Source organism: Rhipicephalus sanguineus, chromosome 1 (assembly GCF_013339695.2).
Source record: "Rhipicephalus sanguineus isolate Rsan-2018 chromosome 1, BIME_Rsan_1.4, whole genome shotgun sequence".
Lineage (NCBI taxonomy): Eukaryota > Metazoa > Arthropoda > Arachnida > Ixodida > Ixodidae > Rhipicephalus > Rhipicephalus sanguineus.
The window spans coordinates 112,213,818-112,234,273 of record NC_051176.1 but is presented as its reverse complement, the minus strand read 5'-3'; the positions used below and the strand labels follow the sequence as shown (position 1 = coordinate 112,234,273).

General features: G+C 45.4%; 1 protein-coding gene and 9 non-coding genes across 10 annotated transcripts in view; 2 read left to right on the top strand and 8 right to left on the bottom strand.

Moving 5' to 3' along the window:
• LOC119396287 (arylsulfatase J-like) overlaps nucleotides 1-20,456 on the top strand; it is a 48,719-nt gene that overhangs the window by 2,258 nt on the left and 26,005 nt on the right. The window lies entirely within an intron of this gene.
• On the bottom strand, nucleotides 2,919-2,991 carry Trnav-aac (transfer RNA valine (anticodon AAC)). Its single transcript has one exon. It is a non-coding gene; the product is annotated as a tRNA-Val (tRNA).
• Trnav-aac (transfer RNA valine (anticodon AAC)) lies at nucleotides 4,686-4,758 on the bottom strand. The gene has a single exon. It is a non-coding gene; the product is annotated as a tRNA-Val (tRNA).
• Trnav-aac (transfer RNA valine (anticodon AAC)) lies at nucleotides 7,385-7,457 on the bottom strand. The gene has a single exon. It is a non-coding gene; the product is annotated as a tRNA-Val (tRNA).
• On the top strand, nucleotides 8,337-8,409 carry Trnav-aac (transfer RNA valine (anticodon AAC)). The gene has a single exon. It is a non-coding gene; the product is annotated as a tRNA-Val (tRNA).
• Trnav-uac (transfer RNA valine (anticodon UAC)) lies at nucleotides 17,048-17,120 on the bottom strand. Its single transcript has one exon. It is a non-coding gene; the product is annotated as a tRNA-Val (tRNA).
• Trnav-uac (transfer RNA valine (anticodon UAC)) lies at nucleotides 17,431-17,503 on the bottom strand. The gene has a single exon. It is a non-coding gene; the product is annotated as a tRNA-Val (tRNA).
• Trnav-uac (transfer RNA valine (anticodon UAC)) lies at nucleotides 17,812-17,884 on the bottom strand. Its single transcript has one exon. It is a non-coding gene; the product is annotated as a tRNA-Val (tRNA).
• Nucleotides 18,191-18,263, bottom strand: Trnav-aac (transfer RNA valine (anticodon AAC)). Its single transcript has one exon. It is a non-coding gene; the product is annotated as a tRNA-Val (tRNA).
• On the bottom strand, nucleotides 19,043-19,115 carry Trnav-aac (transfer RNA valine (anticodon AAC)). Its single transcript has one exon. It is a non-coding gene; the product is annotated as a tRNA-Val (tRNA).

Below are 20,456 nucleotides of genomic sequence, written 5' to 3'. Positions count from 1 at the left end.
ACTCGAGATATAAGCGCGTTGTTTAATCTCTTTCAGAAGGTCGGGCAGAAAGAAGGTCACGCGCGCGAAGGGCACGTGCCCTCGACGACTTCTGGGAACTGTCGCTGTTGTCAGCCTGAATAACTGTGGCGTGTTGTTATATCCTAGGCAACAAATTACGAGCAACGGCTGCTGACCCGAAGCGCGCTGTAAACGCGAGATAACGAGCGAGGCTATGTAGTCCTTCGTACTTGTGGCAGTGGCGTATAGGCAGAAATTTTTTTTCGGGGGTTGGGGGGGCACCTCCTTGACCTGACATTGGGTCTGGGCAGATAAGTGAGGTCGAGTGTTATTTTGTACTCTGTATCACATGGAAAAAAACATTTTTACGGGGGGGGGGGGGCGGAGGGGAGGCACGGGCCCGGTGCCCCCCCCCCCCCCCCCCGCCTGGCTACGCTACTGACTCGTGGGAAAACAACGCACCTCTCGCATCGCCGCGGATTGTAGAAACCGTGGAAGTGAACTGTTATTGTCAGGGCATGACGAAGCTGTCTGGCCAACAAGCCCGAGTCGCGCCACTGACGATAAGCGCAAGTATGAATAGCATATTGTAAATTAGAGTCGTATTACTTTGGCACACAGCACGGATCGAGTGACCCGCCGTGGTAGCTTAGTATTAGCATGGTGTCGCGCTGCTGATCTCGAGGGCGCTGGTTCGATTGCCGTATTTGTTGATGAACCATCAATCAAATTGGTTTAGCGGGCTCACCGTATTTTGGGTACAGAAGCGGGCGCTCTGTAAAACAATATGAGTATTTGAATCTGGAAATGTACGATTAATGGCGGAGATGTGGCACGACGAATTCGGCTCTCATGAAGAGCGCGCAAAACCGAAGGTTCCCCCGAGGCAACGTTGTTGCTTACGTCACCGAAATGCGAATAATCATCGCGATGTGGCTTCGTCATGAGGGAAGAGAAGTGTTTAGCTTCCTCCACGGGCTCCGTCGTAGAGTTTCTATCAATAGCCGCGCAGCGCCAGGCCTTCAGTTCGGTCACGTAAACGGTCGTCTCGCGGCGTGCGCGGCTGCGTGCGCGCTCAGACTTCCACTTTCGGTTTCGCGCACATTGAGAACCGGATGACCCAGCTGAGCGGGTATTGAACCTTCCCAGATCTCAAGACTGGTGATATCGCCTTCTTTATAGGTAGTTTGATTCAATTTTCCCATTAGGATAAACTCGTTTATAAACAAGTATTTTGTAATTAACAGTTAATTACCAGGCATCGCCCGTCACTGCATTACCGCCGTCACTGACGACATGTCTCATGCGGAACCGCCCTTTTACTTCAAAACACCATTTTAACAATCCCACGTAACTTGTGCCACGTAAATATATATATATATATATATATATATATATATATATATATATATGGTCATTCCACGCCAACTGTCCCAGTCGGGGCGCTCGACAAAAATTAATTTCTCTGAAAGAATCTGAGAAAATTGCGCACATATAGACATTTGCGCAAAATATTTTGAGCGGCAAAAATTTTTCGGGCACGTGAGCGCCATTTGGACTTCTCGATATGATGGAAAACCAGGTACGAAAGAAAAATTCGCTATAAATGGACCGTTTCACGCATTCATTCGAAACTTGCTTTTTTGTGTTTTTAGAGCATTGCGCTTTTATTATAGGACAGTTGCTTAGAGTAGCTTTACATTTTTCACTCCTTGGTGCGCAGGTAATATTGAGTAAGTTGCTGCATTTTCGGGATATTTTTTACAAAAGAAGATTGCAGACCAAATACATCAAATATTTTTATAGAACTCTCCATAAAACGTACTATCTTCTAAAAGTTTTGTTTTGCCTGTGTGCGGCGCACAGGTTCTAAAATAAAATATTGAACTTGGAAAAAACGCTATATTGGCCTATGTTCAGACGTCTGTAGCACCCTAAGGTGGTCCAAGAAAAAATAAGTAGAAAAGCGCATACGATTGAGAATCATAACGCCTTTGTCCACAAAAAGTTTAATTGAAGTAGTTTTTGTTTTAGTCAAGAAAAATTTTTTTGAAGTTTAGTCTCACCATTGCATTATTTTACTATGGGGGCAATACAAACCGACTGAATTTACTGCATAAAAAAAAAGAGGTAGTGTATTCGTAGCACACGGTTTTCAGCTCCTTTTGTTAGTACTTTGTAATGTATATTACATATCAAGGAGATGATAAACAGAGGTAAAAATATAACAATACCATTGGCATAGATGCCGAAATTGGGACAGTTGGCATGGAACGACCCTATATATATATATATATATATATATATATATATATATATATATATATATATAGAGAGAGAGAGAGAGAGAGAGAGAGAGAGAGAGAAGAGAGAGCTAAAAAAATTACGTGTTGATAAGTACAGAAACTGGCAACAGAACAACATTGCGTAATTAGTCATAACTATGGAAACAAAACAAACTTCAGCGGTGTTAGGAGAAAGTGGCACACCACGATCCTGACGAACGCTATGTGGTTACTATAGCCTGCAATGTAAGGTTGGACGCCCGCTTTTAATGCGGAGTGCCTGCATATACCACGCGCGACGTGGCCATATATATTCACGTGAAACCACGTCACGTGTCGCAAAGTTAGTGTTCTCATGGGAGAGACAAACTGAGAGCCGCTATAATATGCTTTTCCATCGGACAGCTTCATTTGTATAATTATTCCTTACCAGTGGCGTAGACAGAAATTTTTTTCGAGGGGGGGGGGGGTGCATCTCCTTGATTCGACATGGGGTCTGGCCAGATAAGTGTGGTCGAGTGTCATTTTGTGCTCTGTATCCCATGGGGGAAAAAAATTAGGATGCGCTCGTTCACTCGCAAGAATATAATCGATTACCTTATAAACACAGACCCGTCCTGGAAGAAAAAACCATGTGCCTGCCAGGGATCGAACCTGGGACCTTCCGCGTGTTAGGCGGATGTGATAACCACTACACCACAAGCACAACTTTTTCTTTTCACTTTTTTTCTTTATTGCAATGTTAATACGTTATATACGTATACACATGTGCCACACATCACCCACCAGCATGCGTAAGGCTGGCTGGATCTACTTATGCACTTTTAACTGTTTCAGTGTATCTAATGTACAAATCATTTCATCACTTGCCCCTCGGTGCTCCAGCACTTCTCTGAGCTTCGTGATCTGTTCAACAAAATAGGCGTTAACCGATCGCGCTTGTGGTTCAGCATTTCGTATATCCATACGTGACCTCCATATGCTATAAAGACCTAGAAGCGTGAAGAGGTCATACGGGACACTATTTCCACGAACAGGCAGAAAACGAATTCCGTAGGCATCAACTGGTAGTTCCTTCTTCATTGTTCTCTGCAGAACATCCCGATAAAACACAGCGTCCCAACAGTCAATAAGAACATGCTCTACAGTTTCTGGTTTGTTACACAAAAGACAATTCACTCCTCACGGCACAAACATGCCTCGTTGTTCGAGCCATGTTTTCACAGGTAGTGTGCCCGTATGAAGTTTAAAGAAAAACGTTTTTACCCCAGGTGGAACTAACATCTTTTTGACGCGTTTCAGAACGTCCCTCCCCGATCCCTCCCCATAAATGGTTCTGTAAAGGGGGGCTGGAAAAACAATGTCTACCAGGTCTTTCAGTAGGCGCTTCCTGGGAACGTTACTTAAGTATTCAATAGAAAATCTACTTATAAGAAACCTATAGGAAGAGACGACCTCGCATAAGTAGCGGGATACTTTATACGGACCGTTGTCCATGGTGGAGACAACAAATTCTGGTACAGCTCCCGGTAACATGACCTGAATAATTGTACGGATGAAAGGGTTTTGCTGATCTCTTAAGAATAAAAATCTACTAACTACCTGTTTCAAGAACAGGTGACTTAACCCCAACCCCCCGTCTCTGACCTTCCGGAAAAGATTAGTCCGAGATGTTCGCTCGTACTTAGAATTCCAGAAAAATGTTGCAAATATCCTGTGAAAACGCTGAATATTACTTCTTGTGCAGTAGAGAACCTGGAGAACGTACCATATTTTAGCTGCCAAAAAAAAAAAAAAACGTTACATACCGTGGATCTTGCAAATATTGACAAATTCCGCCCACCCCAGCTTAAAGTCTTTGTGCTCATTTCGTCCGCCTTGTCTCTCCAAAACTGCGTATTTTCTCTATATCTATCTAGTGGTACCCCTAGGTATTTGTTTGGTACAGTGCTCCACTGCAGTTTCTCATAAACACTGGGTGTCTGCTGCCACGAACCATGCCGTAATCCAAAACTTTTGTCTGTCTTCAATAAACTACCAGTTTGGTCGCAAAAACTTTGCGTGATCTGCCGTGCTATTTTCACACTTTGCTTGTCAGTACATATAAAAGCAACATCATCCGCATATGCAAGCACTCGTACCTCACAGGACTGCAGCCAGAAACCTCTTAATTGATCACTGTTAATGATTTTTTGACCACGTCGTGTACCGTAAAGTCTGTGGGTGAAAAAGATTGAGCCGTATGGCGTAGAGCTAAACAACATCAGGGTGTTTCGGATATACCAATGGCGCGTCCACGACTACATGACCATGTTTATTCTCGAGGTCCATGTTCTCTCTCACGCAACAAATCCATGGTTAACCTTCAGTACATATGCGTCCTTAAAAAAAAAAAAAACATGTGCCTGCCAGGGATCGAACCTGGGACCTTCCGCGTGTTAGGCGGATGTGATAACCACTACACCACAAGCACAACGACGGGCGATGAAGAAGTCGTTGCGAAGTGGCCCTGCGCCATACCGGTTACTGTGCCCGCTTAAATGGATGAGACTACGCACGTCATGTGCCGTATGGTTTAACGGCGGGTGAAACAACTTGAGGGCCGCTTCAATGTGCCGCTGTGTGGTGTAGTGCTAAAGAACATCGGAGATGTCACGGGCGGGTCCGCGACTATACTTGACATGTTTATTCTCGAGGTCCATGCACTTTTGCTCGCAACAATGATCATGGTTAACTTCGTGCAAATGCGTCCTTAAAAAACAAGTGAGAAAGAAATAAACGTTTATTGTCGAAACAGTGTTCCGAGCAATGCCCGGTATCAGCCTGAGGTGGGAGGGCTCCCTAGTCCAGGAATCCTCTGGCTTGGACTGCCCTTTTTGCCCTTCCGACGAGTAGTCGCGGGTCTTCCATGTCCTCGAGGGCAAGCTTCGCCTCCCACGTTTCGCTTAGGTGGCCGTCGTTCGTTCGTGCGGCTTCATTCCCAGTCGTCTCCGGTTGCACAGTGCGGCTTGCATGACACTGGCATTCAAGGAGCAAGTGTGTCAGGGGGGGCGAACGTTCATCGCAGCGCCCCCCCCCCGACCCTACTAAGTCAATGTATGGGGCAGATTTTGCCCCCCCCCCCTTAGGTGACTAGAAGGGTCAATGTACGGGGCAGATTTTGTGCCCCCCTCTTATGTGACTAGGGGTGGCGGCCGCTCCCCCCCTGCGCGCACGCCTATGGGTACAGCTTCCGTTTCTTCAGCCACGGGTCGGGTATTCTGTAGGTCGAGGGCAGCCCTGTTGACATGCTTGCGGGCAGCGGCGTAGCCCGCTTCATTTCCCTGCAGACCCTCGTGTCTTGGCACCCATAATACGCAAGTGTATGGGAGCGGAGTGCTTCGCTGTTTCAAGATGTTGAGTGCATCGGCTGAGATGCGGCCCTTCGCATAATTTCTACACGCGGCTTGCGAGTCGAAGATTACCGCGGCGTCTGTACTTGTGGTGGTGGCGAGATCGATTGCCGCTTCTTCCGCTGCGTCTAAATTTAGCGCCTTGACCTTGGCAGACGCTAACTCTCGGCCTCAGAGTCTACTACGCTGACAGCGTACGCGTTTCTACGCGGATACTTGGCCGCATCAGTGTAGCGGGCATCCAGGTCTTGTTTGAACTTTCGTTCAATAGCGTCAGCTCTAACCTTTCGTCTACTTTTGTGGAAAGTAGCATGCATGTTGCGTGGGATAGGCGCGATGATAGACAGGGACTCTAACGTCCAGCGGGATGCGCATTTTCCGGTCCGCATCGGCGATGTACAGACGGGTCCACTGTTGAAGGGAACACTTGCGTTTCGGGTATGTCCGGATTTTGCTCTCCTATATATAAAAGCATAGTGGCTTAGATTTGCATAACACTACTGGTGATTGATAGTTCGAAACCCTTATGATAGACTGGTAACGTGCACGAACAATCTTTCCACATCCAGCAGCCATTAAGGGGCCAACGAAATGAAAGTTTCTCATTTCGGTGTTCCCTTTAACAGTGGACCGTACTGTACGTCGCTGTAGTTGAGGTACCGGAGCACCGACATCCCGGTGGGTGTGAGCTTGAGCCGTTTCAGCTGGCTGTTCTTATGCGCTTCGGCGAGCTCCTGCCACGTGTTGTGGACGCCCATATCTTAAGGAGACGTGTAGTAGAAGCCATGGGGGGAAGTCGCAGGGCGACATTGGTTGCTTTTCTTATCATAATATTAATTTTTTTCTATTTCCGCGGTTTTCAAAGTCATGTACGGCGTGCCGTACGTGATGCGGCTGGTGAGCAGAGCTTGCATTATACCGTTTATACGTAATAATAATTGTTGGGGTTTAACGTCCCTAAACCACGATATGATTATGACGGACGCCTTAGTGGAGGGCTCCGGAAGTTTCGACCACCTGGGGTTCTTTAACGTGCACCTTAATCTAAGTACATGGGCCTCAAGCATTTTCGCCTCCATCGAAAATGCAGCCGCCGCGGCCGGGATTTGCATTACACGTAGCGTGTCTTGTTCCTTGAGCCCGTTTCGTTGGTTTGCAATCCTCTTGACGAGGTGCGTGAGTTGTGATAGTGTCCGTTGGAGTCTCGGTGTGGTGGCAACTCCTGATCCATCCTTGTGGATGTGAAGTCCAAGCACTCGTAGGGTCTGGACTTTTTGAATGAACGTCCCATTGCTTTGAGGACAAGGTGCTCGGACTTCTCGGGGGCACAGTGGAGGCGTTTCGGAGATACCTTTCGATGGTATTTATACGGTGTCTTGTAGGCAGCTCTCTTGTCTTCCAGTGTTCGAAGCCCTGGTCAAGAGTGTGATGTTATCAGCGTACATCGCGTGCCGTAGATCTGGTATTTTATCGGGAACCTTTGGCTGATAATTGATCATGGCCACGTTGAAAAGTAACGGTGAGATGACCGATCCCCGCGGCGTGCCTCTTTTTGGTAGTGGGAAGCTTTTGCTGCGGATGTTGCAGATTCCCATAATTGCCGTACAGTCCTTCAGAAAGTTTCTGACGTACGTGTATAGGTCCTACTGCCGCAACCGATGCCTTCGAGGTTGTGGAGGATTGCGTCGTGGCTGAAAAAGAAAAACATGTGCCTGCCAGGGATCGAACCTGGGACCTTCCGCGTGTTAGGCGGATGTGATAACCACTACACCACAAGCACAACGATGAGCGGAGAAGTCGTCGCGCAGTCGCCTTGCACTAAACCGGTTAATGTGCCCGCTTGCGAAGATTTTTCAATCGCAGCATGGCAGGCTCGTAAAAAAGCAATTGAATTTGGGAAAGCTCAGCCCGGTTCATCGCCACTTAAGTTACGTTACAGCGAGGTACTCATTAATAACAAATGTTACATGTATTTTTCCGATGAAGGAAAGAGGATGACTTTTTTAAGGGCTCGTTTTTCTTTTTTAGACACAATATTAATGAAAACTAACGTACAATAACGCCAAGGAAAGTGTAGGGGATGTTATTTGTAATAATTGCGATATAAATGTGAAGAAAGTAAAGTGGACGAAAAGATAACTTGCCGCCGGCAGGGGTTAACCATGAAGGTTAACCATGAATTTGTTGCGTGAGAGAGAACATGGACCTCGAGAATAAACATGTCATGTAGTCGTGGACGCGCCATTCGTATATCCGGAACATCCTGATGTTGTTTAGCTCTACGACATACGGTGCAGGGGCGTAGCCAAAGGGGGGGGGGGTGTTGAACCCCCCAACAACCCCCCCTTTGGCTACAACCCCCCCCCCCTTTGGCCCCTCCCGAAAATTTTCAGTTTTGCTTTCGTATATATACACGCACACATGCAAACGCACGCATGAACATACATAAAGTATCGTTGAACCTCCCCGAAAAAAATTTCTGGCTACACCCATGATACGGTGGCACATATATCTAGTGGTTCTCAATCTCTTTCACTTACAGTAAAACAGACTTTACGGTACACGACGTATAGTCCCATATCCATTTAAATGGTCACAGTAACCGGTTTTGTGCCAGGCGAGTTCGCATTTCGCATCGACTTCTTCCACGCTCGTCGTTGTGCTTGTGGTGTAGTGGTTATCACATCCGCCTAACACGCGGAAGGTCCCAGGTTCGATCCCTGGCAGGCACATGTTTTTTTTTTTGGTTTTTTTTTTTTCAGAACACGCCTGCACTTATAAGGTAAACGATTATATTCTTGCTAGTAAACGAGCGCATCCTCAAGATATCGGCAGAAAGTGTAAGGAGTAATTATACAAATGAAGTTGCCCGATGGAAAAGCATATTATAGCGGCTCTCAGTTTGTCTCTCCCATGAGAACACTAACTTTGCGACACTTGACGTGGTTTCACGTGAATAAGGCCACGTTGCGCGTGGTATATACAGGCACTCCGCATTAAAAGCGGGCGTCCAACCTTAAATTGCAGGCTACAGTAACAGTGTTCGTCGGGACCGTGGTGTGCCACTTTCCCCTAACACCGTTGAAGTTCGTTTTGTTTCCATAGTTGTGACTAATTACGCGGTGTTGTTTTGTTGCCATGTTTTGTACTTATCATGTAATTTTTTAGCCATATATATATATATATATATATATATATATATATATTCGAAGGTCGCAGGTTCGGTCCCTTCCGGCGGCACGTTATCTTTTTGTCCACTTTACTTTCTTAACTGATATCGTAATTACTACAAATAACATCCCCTATACTTTCGTTGGCATTATTGTCCGTTAGTTCTCATATGTGTTTTCCCGACTGCGATGAAGTACTAGAGGATAATAAGCGCATTAGTCATGTCAATGTCAAGTCATGTCAACAAACGCATTAGGCACATCTACATAGGGACGCGCGAGGGGAGGTGACTGCAAATCGTGGCCTTGGGTATCAGTTCTTTTTTCTCGCGTTAGATGCGTACTAAAGAAGTACAACTCTTAGCGCAAAGGTAGTGGCTCCACGCGCATGTCCGGGAGCATGAAATCTTTGATGACGCAAACCACTTTCACATATGCCGTTCTAATCGGACAATACGCAGGGGAGGCGGCGTTCTTCATGCCGTTTGGAAGGAAATTGCTTCTTCATGGCTCCATATTATCACTGAACAGAACTATAGTTTGGGCCATAGTAACAATCGCTCTTCACCTTCAACATTTGTCGATGAACTGCACGGCGCAAGTAATATAACTTGTACATGATTTCACTCATGTTTCTACTGTAGGAGATTTCAACTTTTCTCGTATAATATGGAACGCAAACGCGCCTTACTCATTAGCGTCTTCGCCACAGCCGAGTGAATTTTTATGTTCGGTATTTTCCCTAACCCAATTTAGCAACGTTGTCAGCAGGACATCCATTAGCAGTACTAGCATTCTCCATCTAATACTAACGAATCGACATGACTTTGCTTCCGCTATAACCTACACACCGGGAATCAGTAGTCATTCATTACTATCATTTTTTTATTCATTTAATGCGCCCTGTCCTTAAGCAGACAAAAAAGAAAATTCGGCAGATCCCACGTACCGTGGGAGTCGATGTTATGCGAAGCATGCGGCGGGTAGGTGACTGTGGTGTAACTTTTTTTACTGAGCGACACGTTACAAAATGACGCTAAAGATATGTTTAAATTTTATACGCACACACATATATATATATATATATATATATATATATATGTTGAAGAGCCGCATATGTGTCCCGAGAACGCACGCACGTTTCACGAACCCTTGTGCATGTGTGCAAGAAGTTCTTGACAGTTCTTGAACAAGGGCATCATCACCGTGATCAGTGAGCACCAGCAGCTGGTCATGACTTGTTATAGAATCCGGTCGTGATCGTGGTGACAAGGGGTCCATGTGTAGTGAAGTATGTGGTATAGTAGAGCTGTTGGAATTCTAGGATGCCTCGGTTCCTACACCTACACCCGTTCATTACGTCACATTTTAGCTTAAAAAAGCGACACACGGCTCTTGCCTGCTTAGTGTGAACAAGGAACCCGTATGGGTCCCGAAACGTCTCTGTGTTTTTCACCTTGACTTGGTGAGTGACCGCATCTACATCCTCATGCCTCGGTCATTTCGTCGACAAATCGGCTGTCGACAGAGCCGGCGACAAGTAGGAACCTGAAGCCACCCTTCGCGTTGGTGAGGTATAGGCCGTCGAGCCTCGAGGCTGGTAGGCCTGGATAGTGCTACGTGGACCAACATCAGTGGATGGTGTTTGTCGTATTCGTAGACTACCTGGGCGTATGTGGCCTACGTAGCCTAGTCTACAAAGCGGCTGTCAATCAATCTGGCATCATCCTCGGTCAGCATGAGGCCATCGCCCAGCCACGTAAGAAATGAAGTGGACACTGCGTCGTTCTTGCGGACGAAGTGCAATTTACGGTGCGGTGATGTGGATATCATATGTAACTTTCGTTAATGTATTCCTCCGGGGTCGAGCAATGCTTCAATACAGCTTGCTGAATCATATGAATACAAACGTAATGTTTATTAGACTGCTATAAAAGCGGAGCCAACATTGGAACTACAGACGTTAATCTGATATGACGCCTGTATCGTAGGAGTACACATCGTAGGAGTATCATGTAGTGTTTATTGCTTTCTTGTAAACTTAGATAGCAAGCACCACAACCACAATTGACGTTGCACCGTTATTACGCCTGCGTAGGCTGTTTTTCCACACCAGTTTATAGACCTGGCATGGCTCAGTGGTAGAAAACCTGATTGCCATGCAGAATGCTTGGGTTCGATTCCTGCAGGGATGCTAATTTTCATTCATTCCATTCGTTGAGTCAACGCTGCCATTGTTGGTTTTCCTTAACGCTCTAGCATTTCAGTTACCAATGTCCGTTCTCGCCGTTCCTGGGTAGATATAAACTGTCAATCACCTGTGGCGCATACCCGTACACCGCGGCCCGTGGTAAACGGGTATGTGCCACACGTGTCTAGTGGAAAGGGTTTGACGATGTACGCGACATGATTTTCATGTTTTTCATGTCATGACCCGGCAATCATATTCGTCAAATCATCTTACCCTCCCATGCAAATTTTGGTCTTCACCAAGTTAAGGAGGCGACCATGAGAGCACCCAGGCGTCGGCTAGATAGATATATATATAGATAGATACGTAGATAGAAACGCTCAAAGTGCCAGAGGTTCGCTAAGAAATGCTTCGCATTTAAAAGATACGGGACTGCAGGAAAGGAAACTTTGACACGATTAACAATGAACTAGCACATTTCTAGACATCTTTTTAAGGAGTTTTGATACCCGTTCATTGCAGTTGAACTGGGATATATGTTTGCAGCTGAAGCAGATCGTCTAGCATGTGAATATATCCCTAGCCGCATCATCACATCTAACGAGCGTGCGCCATGAACACAATGCTTATATCTAACCGAAACTTTTCTGTCTATCGTCGAAACGTACTATCTATCCGAAATAAACGTTTTCATCGTGCCGCCATTTGTTTGCCTATACCAACCACCCGCGCTGGGCTGCTTACAAATCTGCATCGTCCATCTACATAGCCGCACTGAAATCCGCTAAAGATAACTTTGTTACTAACGTTTTGCCGCCTGTGTTAAAAACTAACGCAAAAAAAATTTTGCGAATCTTTAACCCACTATACGACAACCTTCCCTTTATTCCCTTTATTGATTCATCAGGTAACCATATTGGTGAAGGCCATTACGCTTTCGAAGTTAATCAACAGATGTACAGGTGCCCCAAAAGTAAAACGGAGCACGCGAGCTGTGGCCAAACGGGGCGAAACTGCATGCCAGCGCGCTCTATCAGAAGATGCGCTCCAGATAGCGAGAGTGTGTCGGCATATCCGGCTTACTCATCCCGATATTCTAGTGCTCGCATTATCACCGGTTCGAGCGAAGCCGCGCTACTGCCATCACTGAGTGCCAGGGGCAAAAGTGGTGGCATTCTTGGCGATGCTAAAAGCGCATGCCTCCTAAGATTCCGCCACGACACGGGCAAACAAATGCATAAAGCATTGAAGCTCCCCCGACGAGCAGTGATGGTAGCAGCGCGGCGTCGCTCGAGCCGACGATAAGGCGAGCATCAGAATATCGGGATGGGTCAGTCGGATATGCCGACGCACTCTCGCTATCTGCAGCTCGTCTCCTGATAGAGCGCGCTGGCATGCAGTTTCGCCCCGTTTGGCCACAGCTCGCGTGCTCCGTTTTACTTTTGGGGCACCTGTACAGTAGCCAACATAAGAGGATATAATATGGAGAGAATTAAGCATGCTATAAAGACCGGGCGCAGCCTCAAAGCGGTGAAGGGAAGACTGGGCACACGCAAAAACCAGATGTATGCACTAAGGGACAAGGAAGGCAAAGTCACTAACAATATGGATAGGATAGATAAAGTAGCCGAGGAGTTTTACAGAGATCTGTACAGTAGCCGGGACAACCAGGACGATAATGCAAGAAGTAGTAGTAGGCCAGCGGAAGTGGACATCCCACCAGTAACGACATGGGAAGTAAAGGAAGCCTTAGAGGGAATGCGAAGAGGCAAAGCCAAGGGTGAGGATCAGGTAACATCAGATCTGTTGAAAGACGGTGGACAGATTGTGCTAGAAAATCTGGCCACATTGTATACGAAATGTCTCTTAATGGTGAGGGTACCAGAGTCTTGGAATAATGCTAATATCATCTTAATCCATAAGAAAGGGGATGTCAAGGACTTGAAAAATTACAGGCCGATCAGCTTACTCTCCGTTGTCTACAAGCTGTTTACAAAGATAGTATATCTAATATAATTAAGACAACATTAGAATTCAATCAACTAAAGGACCAAGCAGGATGTCGTACAGGCTACTCGACAATAGACCACATTCACACTATCAATCAGGTGATAGAGAAATCCGCGGAATATAACCAACTCCTATATCTATAGCCTTCACAGATTACAAGAAGGCATTCGATTCGGTCGAGATATAAGCAGTAATGCAGGCACTGCGGAATCAGGGCGTCAACGAACCATGTATAAACATTCTGGAAGAAATCTACAGCGGCTCCACAGACACCATGGTCCTCCATAAAGAAAGCGACAAAATCCCAATAACGAAGGGTGCAAGGCAGGGAGATGCGAACTCCCCAATGCTATTCACCGCGTTCTTACAGGAGGCCTTCAGGGCCCTAGATTGGGAAGAGTTAGGGATACGAGTTAATGGAGAGCATCTTGCGATTCGCTGATGACATTGCATTGATGAGTAACTCAGGGGACGAATTTCAACTCATGATTACTGAATTGGACAAGGAAAGCAGAACGGTATAGGTCTGAAAATTAATATGCAGAAAATTAAAGTAATGTGGAACAGTCTTGGAAGAGAACAGCGCTTTGCGAAAGGTAGCGAGCCACCGGAATTCGTAAAGGATACTTAGGACAGGTCAGCCCCGTAGCCAGGAATTTTTTTCGGGGTGGGGGGGCACTTGCTAAAAACCTTGACTATTTGAGAAAAACGCATATTTTCATGATTTATTTTCGATAAAACACCACGTGTCATCAAAATTTCGGGGGTGGGCCCGGCCCCCCCTGCCCCCCCCCCCCCTCTGGCTACGAACCTGGGACAGGTAGTAACCGCGGAGCCGAACCCTGAGACTGAAGTAACTAGAATAATAAGGATGGGGTGGGGCACATGCGGCCAGCATTCTCAAATCATGAATGGTAGTTTATCACTATCACTCAACAGGTACGTATATCACAGCTGCATCTTACCGGTACTTACCTACGGAGCAGAAACCTGGAGGCTTACAAAGAGGGTTCAACTTAAACTGAGGACTACGCAGCGAGCAATGGAAAGGAAATTGATATAGGTGTAACCTTAAGGGACAAGAAGAGAGCAGAGTGGGTCAGGGAACAAACGGGTGTTAAGGACATCTTAGTCGAAATCAACAAGAAATGGATATGGGCAGGGCATGTAGCGCGTAGGCAAGATAACCGCTGGCCATTAAGAGTAACTTACTGGATTCCAAGAGAAGGCAAAAGGGTGAGGTTGGGACAGAAAGTTAGGTGGGCACATAAGATAAGAAGTTTGCGGGTATAACGTGGCAGCAACAAGCGCAGGACCGGGTTGATTGGCGGAACATGGGAGAAGCCTTTGCCGTGCAGTGGGCGTAGTCAGGATGATGATGATGATGATGATTATGGTAATGATTGCGCTGCTGTTCTGAACAAATCTATCATCATTGGCTTTTCTGTGGATATCCATAACGAATTACCTATTACAAGTTCACACAATTATTTACCCATGTCACCAGTGATTATTGAACGTCTTGGTGTTGTACAACTCATTGAAGCACTTAAGGATGATTCTTCTGTTTTTGATGGTATTAACAAACATTTTTTAAAGCACTAGTTCTTACAGTTCCATTATACGAACTGAAATTTTTCAACAGTCAATGGATATGTCTACTATAGTCAATGGGAAATCGGAAAAGTCGCTCGACTCCGTAAATCCGGTAATAAAAACTGTTCAACCAATTACCGTCCTATTTCTCTAACTAGTATTTGTCGTAAACTGCTCGAGCATATAATATTTACTAACCTAGTCATTTTTTTAGAATCAAATACATTTTTCACATCAGCACAACATGGCTTCCGCAAAACATATTCACGTGAAACGCTGTTAATATCCTATACTCATCACTTACATCAGATTCTTGATAAATCACTGCTTGCTGACTGCATTTTTCAAGATTTTCAAAAACTTTTGATAAGGTTTGCCATAGACTGTTACTTTACTAACTGCGCTTGCTAAATACGTTGACGGTATAACCTAATAAATTGGATTCAATGTTTTCTTACCAACAAATCACGAATTCGTTACTGCAAACTGCCACAATTCTTCTTTTCGCGAAGTTCATTCCGGCGCTCTGCAAGGTTCTGACTTAGGTCCCCTGTTGTTTCTCATTTACATTAATGACCTCTCATCATTTATATTATCTAACATTCATCTCTTTGCGGACTACTGTGCTATTTTTTGAGAAATTACGAACGACAACGACATTAACGTATTGCAGTCTGACCTTCACGCTATATCTAACTGGTGTGTAAAATGTTTAATTGCCCTAAACATTAAAAGGTGCAAAGTCATGTGTGTATGTAGAACTCCCAATAGTCCACCTCTTTACTACCTTAATAACATTCTTCTGGACTCTGTTAACTCTTACAAGTATCTGCAGGAGTTCAAATCACGGCTAATTCAAACTGCTGGCCGCTACATATTGAATACATATTACAGTGGAATTTCGTTTATACGATTCTGCATATTACGTTTTTCGGCTTAATCACCTTTACCGTATACTCCCAGCCTACGTCCCTTGGAAAGAATGCATTTGGCATGCGTTTAATACGATCACATTTTCCCCCAAAATTGAATAATACGACTGCGAAAGTGGATCTTGACCGATATATCAAGAAATCCTACGTTTGTTCTTCGATATACTAGCTCAAACCGCATTCCAACAAGCCACGGTGTGCAAATTGCAGAGCCGCTGAGGCCGCAGCAGCGTCGGTTTTACGGCGAAAAAATCGCTGCCGCTGCGTCCAATGATGATGATGCGCCAGGCGAAGAATTTCAGAATACAGGGCAATACTTTTCTCAAGAATTTACTCTTAGACGTTGAAAATTAAAAAGAAATGCAGCGAAAAATAGCCTGCTACTTTGATGTGGCCCAATCAAAGTGAGTTGCTGAGAGAATGTGCATATTTTCCTCATTTTTTTTAACCTATTTGGTTGATACGATTTTTGCATAATACGTTTTATTTTCCGGTCACCTTGAAAAACGTATCAACTAGATTCCACTCTATTAACAATGCAAACCGCATGCTTGGCTATTTGCGAAGTAACTTTTCTACTGCTCCATGTGGCTGAAAATTGCAGCTTTATAATACACGCTCTAAAATACATGATGCTACAGCCGGGTGGGACCCCAGCTATGACAATGCAGTAACTTCCCTTGAACTTGTCGAGAATAACTCTGTTCGTTTTATGTCGACTAATTTTAACAGAGCTGCGAGCATCTCAGCCGCGAAAACTTCCCTTGCGCTTCCTTCTTTAGCATCTAGTAGGAAGGTTTCTTCACAACATGTATCACCATTCTTTCCTGCATGACCAACTACTCCTTCGCCCACAACACATATCACGCCGCATCGATCACCATCACGAAGCAGGTATTCCCTTGTGCCGCACAAAAACTTGCTTTAATTCATCTTCGCCTCGTACGACAAAGGAGTGGAACAGACTACCCGGGGACACTGTTATAATTACTATTATGATAACCACATGTTCCGTGATTTATTAGCAACGTTGTATGATTAGGCTCTTTGATGAATTAGCTAACACTGTATAATTAGGTTATGCGCTGTATTAGCTAACACTGTATTATGCAAGCTTTATTTGTATGAATTAACTGTACTGACTGCTTCTTGTTAATTTTTTTCTGTAGCAACCCACTCCCCTATGTAATGAAGGAAGGTATACATGACTCTTAAGGGATCGTTTTTCTTTGTTAGACACAATATTAATGAGAACTAACAGACAATAACGCCAAGGAAAGTATAGGGGGCGTTATCTGTAGTAATTAGCATATAAATGTGACGAAAGTAAAGTTGACGAAATGATAATTTTCCGCCGGCAGGGACCATACCTGCGACCTTCGAATTCATGGTTATTCGAAGGTCTATGTTCTTTCTCACGCAACAAACTCATGGTTAACCTTCAGTACACATGCGTCCTGAAAAAAGAAATTGTGCCTGCCAGGGATCGAACCTGGGACCTTCCGCGTGTAAGGCGGATGTGATAACCACTACACCACAAGCACAGCGATGAACGGCACAGAAGTCGTTGCGACGTCGCCTTGCACTAAACCGGTTACTGTGACCATTTAAATGGATATTACACTACGCCGTGTTCCGTAAAATATGTTTTACCGTGGGTTACAGAGATTGAGAACCACTGGATATATTTGCCACCGTATGGCGTAGAGCTAAAGGCCATTGGGATATTTAGAATATATCAGTGGTGTGCGCACGACTGCATGCCATGACTATTCTTGAGGTCCATGTTCTTTCTCACGCGACGAACTCATGGTTAACCTTCAGTACATATGCGTCCTGAAAAAAAAAGAAAAATGTGCTTGCCAGGGATCGAACCTGGGACCTTCCGCGGGTAAGGCGGATGTGATAACCACTACACCACAAGCACAGCGACGAACGGCACAGAAGTCGTTGCGACGTCGCCTTGCACTAAACCGGTTACTGTGACCATTTAAATGGATGTACACTACGCCGTGTTCCGTAAAGTCTGTTTTACCGTGGGTTACAGAGATTGAGAACCACTGGATATATGTGCCACCGTATGGCGTAGAGCTAAAGGCCATTAGGATATTTCGAAGATATCAGTGGTGTGCCCACGACTGCATGCCATGACTATATTCTTGAGGTCTATGTTCTTTCTCACGCAACAAACTCATGGTTAACCTTCAGTACATATGCGTCCTGAAAAAAAAAAAATGTGCCTGCCAGGGATCGAGCCTGGGACCTTCCGCGTGTAAGGCGGATGTGATAACCACTACACCACAAGCACAGCGACGAACGGTACAGAAGTCGTTGCGACGTCGCCTTGCACTAAACCGTTTACTGTGACCATTTAAATGGATATTACACTACGCCGTGTTCCGTAAAGTCTGTTTTACCGTGGGTTACAGAGATTGAGAACCACTGGATATATGTGCCACCGTATGGCGTTGAGCTAAAGGCCATTGGGATATTTAGAATATATCAGTGGTGTGCGCACGACTGCATGCCATGACTATTCTTGAGGTCTATGTTCTTTCTCACGCAACAAACTCATGGTTAACCTTCAGTACATATGCGTCCTGAAAAAAAAAAATGTGCCTGCCAGGGATCGAACCTGGGACCTTCCGCGTGTTAGGCGGATGTGATAACCACTACACCACAAGCACAGCGACGAGCGGCGAAGAAGTCGTTGCGAAGTCGCCTTGCATTAAACCGGTTACGGTGACCATTTAAATGGATATGACACTACGCCGTGTTCCGTAAAGTCTGTTTTACCGTGGGTTAGATAGATAGATAGATAGATAGATAGATAGATAGATAGATAGATAGATAGATAGATAGATAGATAGATAGATAGATAGATAGATAGATAGATAGATAGATAGATAGATAGATAGATAGATAGATAGATAGATAGATAGATAAACTTTATTTTACACCGAGGGAGGAGAGCCGGGTTTTACCCCGAGCCCCCTGCGGGCCGCTCCCACGTTGGAACAGGCAGGGAGTACCTGCCCGCGGCGTCGTGGGCCCCTTGGATTGCCCGAAGCTGACGGTGACGATCCGTACTTTTGATGGCGGAATAAAACCCTTGTCTTGGGATGATTTGCGCCTTGAGTTCCTTGGGTATGTGGGGCAGTCCCACATCATGTGCTCAAATGTACAAACACACCCACAGTCCGGGCAGTCAGGAGATATATCCATATAAATAGATACATTAGCTGGGCAGGGGTATTAATCTTTCGCCTTTTACAGAGATTGAGAACCACTGGATATATGTGCCACCGTATGGCGTAGAGCTAAAGACCATTAGGATATTTCGAAGATATCAGTGGTGTGCCCACGACTGCATGCCAAGATTATTCTCGAGGTCCATGTTCTTTCTCACGCAACAAACTGATGATTAACCTTCAGTACATATGCGTCCTGAAAAAAAAAAAAAACATGTGCCTGCCAGGGATCGAACCTGGGACCTTCCGCGTGTTAGGCGGATGTGATAACCACTACACCACAAGCACAACGACGAGCGGGGAAGAAGTCGATGCAAACTTGCCTTGCACTAAAACGGTTACTGTGACCGTTTAAATGGATATGAGGCTACGCCTTGTTCCCTAAAGTCTGCTTTACCGTGGGTGAAAGAGATTGAGAACCACTAGCTATAGTGCCACCGTATGGCGTAGAGCTAAAGGCCATTAGGATATTTCGAAGATACCACTGGAGTTTCTACACTCCTAAAAAAAGAGTAGTGGTCATTACTAACTGAGGTAGCAAGCGCAATTGTCAAGTTGGTAATTTTACTACCATGACACTTTATGCTTCTTACGTTTACTGCCTACAGGGAAATACTAGTAATTCAAAGTAAGTAACTTTACTACTCTGACAAGCCCAAATAAAAAAAAAATTGCTGTTGCTCCCAGGGGCGTAGCCAGAAATTTTTTTCGGGGGGGTGGGGTCAATTATATTTTATGTATGTTCGTGCGTATGTTTGTATGTGTGCGTGTATATATACGCAAGCAAAACTGAAAAATTTCGGGGGGGGGTTGAACCCCCCCCCCCCTGGCTACGCCCCTGGTTGCTCCAATTCGTGAAGGCAGGCTAAACAGCAAAACTGGTGCTTTCCTCCGTGAGGCTATTTCTTTTCTGTGTATTGCTATTACCTTCCCATGTTTCGCTGTTCATTTTCCCTCGTTTCACGAGCATTATTCACTTGATTTACCGCGTCACAACGACGCCGAGGTTCGGCATGCCTCTTTTCAAACTCGGGTATACAATCCTTTCACGATTTTCCCGATACAATCCTTTCACGTTTAGCTTCGGCTTCCCTCGCTCGGAGCTTGGGATCTTCCTTCCTCCGCTTGCGCTTGGCTACGATGAGAATACCTACACTGGTTAGCTAATACATGAATTAAGAAACAGTGCCTCCTAAACACAATACATCTGAAAATCAGGCATGCCACACGTTCAGCATCCACATGAAATCTTGTATGCAGGGTGAGCATACACGCTCCTTACGTGGGCTGCAGGCTCCCGAGGAAAAAGAAAGAAAAGAAAAGAAAAAAAAAAACACTTGGAGGACGCTTGAGCTTCGCCTTCAAGAGTAGAACGCGATAGCGTAATTGGGCCCCGTGCACATCGCCTTCTCAACTGCTAGCCTTAAGACCGCTGCATCGGGCGAGGAGGACCGGACTGGCAACCACCGCCTTCCTCCTCTCTGGCTTGTGCGCGACTGCGCGAAGTGTGCGGGCTGGTGCTTGGATGAGTGTCATTGTCGAACAATTTTTGCGTGTTTTAGGATTTTCCTGTGGATTTTCTTCTCTTTTATTGCCCTGTCAGCCAGAGAAAGGTCAACAAGACCGTCA